Here is a 3,529-nt window from a genome sequence, read left to right as displayed (position 1 = left end):
GTTGTGGTGTTGATGGTCAGTTAGGGGTTAGCCAATTACTCCTTCCAGGCATTTCGTTTTAGTTTCTATTAAGAATTTTATGAGTTATGTTAGTAAGTTAATACATGAATACTTAAATACTTCAATTATTCTTCAAAGTGTAAAACATAATGGATAACACAATGATTATTGTAATATATGCTTCATATTATTATTGGTGGTTACATCAGTTTATTTAGGCTTATAGGAGAAAAGTTTCTATAAACATTACAAAATTTGCAAGGTTTTCTACATCCTTGCTTTAAACTTTTACTCTTCTTGCCTTAACTAGTCTGATTTTCTATATTTACACAACCACTAGTTTTAGCTTATCTACCAGAAACCCAAGTGATGACCTAGCACATCAGTAACATTAACCACTTGCTCCTCAAGTGCTTGAGTTCTCTGTTCAAGACCTCCTGTGCACTCCTTGTTTCTCGTGGTTTGATTGTATAGCTCTAACTCTGCAATCCTTGCATCGTGAGTAATCATATCGTTATAAGCGCAATTTATACAATGATGGACATCCATCACTGATTCCTGATCTCATGTTCTTTGTCCTTCTAACCTTCTCACTCTTCCAGAGAGATGAATTTCTCTTCCTTCAATAATTTCCATCTTATCTTCAATTTTTTCACTTTTCTCAAACAATTGCGATAAGGCGTTCACTTCAGAAGAATGTGGGGGATGTGGTCGAGATGATTGACCAATCTCATACATCTTAGCAACTCTTTCTTCTACCACCCACCTATCAAAGGTTTGGGCTATCCGTGCAGGTTCATCTTGAACTCTATGACTTCCTGAAGATGTCGCCTTCAGATTCTTCTTAATCTTTTTCCATATTGGTATGAATTTACGTGTTGTACGTTTCATCTTTTCTCCTCCTGGAACTTGACGATAAAGAGTGTTCATTGGTGGTAAAGATGATGCTACTAATTCTGTCTCCTCCATTGGTTCACTCTCTTCCCATTCATTGGAACGTAAAGGTGCTCCATCGTCAGAAGGTATTGGATGAAAGGTGGTTGGATTTATAGGGTAGTAAGGATCGCCTACCATCTTGGGGAATGAAACTTTCTCTTCTTCATCCGTATCGTCAATGATTATCTATTCTCATGAGTGTGCCATATCAAATTCCTATACATTTAGGATCATCAAGAGTTTAGTTTATCAAACATTTCTCTCAAATTAAATATTCCATATGATCTGATCATAATAAAATGTAGTTGAGCACCTACACCTAGTTGTGATAGGATCTATGCACATATAAACTTTAGTTGGAATATTTGATCTACATCCTTGAGATCAAAAACATTCTGGGTATTAAGGTGTATTTTCTTCGCGGGTCTGATTCTTTATATAAGACTCTATATTCTTATTGTATTTATGCTTTAATTATTGTTTGTTACTTTAGTAGAATAATTAATAATACTTTTTATCGTAGGCTAAGAGATAAATCTAAACCTAATAGAGTAAGCCCAAAACTATAGACGTGCTTTCCTAAGAAAGTACTAGTTCACTATAGTTAATAGCTCTGATACCAATCTGTCACACCCCGGCCGTCGGCGGAAACACCGAATAGTGTAACCTCACTTTCGTATCACAGTTATATAACATACATTGAACAATACTTAAAGAAAATACATACCTTTATTGATGTTTGTAAGTTACATTATTGTTTTCCTAGTATTTATTACATAATATCCGAATATGACATACTTCTTAAAGAACGGAAAGATAATAGTAAAAATTCTTCTGCTCGAATACATACCATCTTTTCAAGTTCCTGAAAACACATGCATTTTAAAATACGTCAACATAAAGTTGGTGAGTTCACAGGTTTTGACTTCATAGAATAATACATTTTTACACATTCAAAAGTATGGTTTTGAAAGTATCATTTTGACTCTCCAACAGTAGGCATAATGGTATACTTATCAACTAAGTGTTATACCTAAACATTTCTTAATCTTAATGTATAAGTAGGGGAAAACTTATACTTGACATTAATACTTGTATACGACAAGGTATAATGTTTCTAACAATTTGTTACCATGAGCCTGTAACCGCTACTATGACATACTACCTGTGATAGAACAATACACTCATTATTTACCATGAGAACAAATACACTCATGATTTAGCATGAGAAACAACACCGTACGCTTCATCGACGCCGGAATAATAACAAATAAGAGGATAGTTCATCACTTGTTTTGGTTGATTTTAGCTAACAGTCACAAGTCGGGTGGTCAGCCCGTATACTAATTATACACGACTTCCTCGCACACAAGGGATTAACGGTTAGAGTTCAGAGGATTTCCGCTAAGATCCCCAATCTTAGTTGATGAATACAATTACTCATGTAGACTTTGACGGTTTCCTATAGCTCTAACAACAAAAGCATCTTCATGTTTAAAACCTAAAGTTACTAGACTTTGCTTTTAAACATTACTCCTAACTTCATAATATTTAGGCAGTATAACAACTATATTTTGAAGTAAAAAACAGGTTTTTATCTTGTCATAAAACCAATAATAACAACGTACATACTTTTTAACATATAGAACTTCCGAATATAACTTCGGAACTATATCACACACAATATATATAAAATCTAAAGTATAACTCAAGATCTACATTAATATATTTCTAGAACAGTAGCATGCTAACAAGTTGACAATAGTTGTATATTTTCAAAATATTAAATTTAGAGCAACTATATCCCAGTTGTAATAACTATCTACATTGATACTAATATACTATCATATAGACATAATAATAACGTATATATAATATTTAGCATGTGTTTTCCCCCGAAAATATTAGAAAGTCGAGCCATAAAACTCACCCTAGTAGCGTGATTTTATGTTATATAAGCAAAGCGGTCAGCGTGCGAGATCGTTGGGGATCGGGATGCAAGATGGCTTCAGCAAGGGAGAGAGGAGATAACGAAATAGTGTAAGGAATAGCTGAATTCAGGCCTGCTATTTATAGTAAGAATTTATGACTCTCACGTAGCAAGTGTCATAAGGCTCACGTCGTAAGTCTTGCATGATCACCCCGTAGACTTTCCATTTGCGTCCCTAGCTTCGGAAGGTGGCCATGTGACTCCTCACGTCGTAAAAAACACCTTTTTCAGGTCGTGAGTTTGGATCCTATCCTCTCACAGCCTCATCACACCTTCTAGATTCCAAAATGTGGCAAAATGACTCCTCACGTCGTGAGTGTCATAAAGTTCACGTCGTGAATTTAGTTAGCGTAGGGTTTCTAAAAGCTAAATCTTCGGAAGGCCATAACTTTTGCATACAAACTCCGTTTTTGACGTTCTTTAGATGCACGCGTAGGTATTTACGAGTACTACAACTCTATTTTAGACTTAAATAGCTAATTCTAAGTATATTTTAAATTTATCTTATTATAGAGATTTATAGTGTTCGGTTATCATAACTTCATGTGAAGTCAGATTTAGACGTTCTCTATATTTTTGGAATCGTATGGATGTATAATTTGA

Source organism: Lactuca saligna, chromosome 2, assembly GCF_052625555.1.
Source record: "Lactuca saligna cultivar CGN05327 chromosome 2, ASM5262555v1, whole genome shotgun sequence".
Taxonomy (NCBI): Eukaryota; Viridiplantae; Streptophyta; class Magnoliopsida; order Asterales; family Asteraceae; genus Lactuca; species Lactuca saligna.
Note: the sequence above shows the minus strand (reverse complement) of the source record.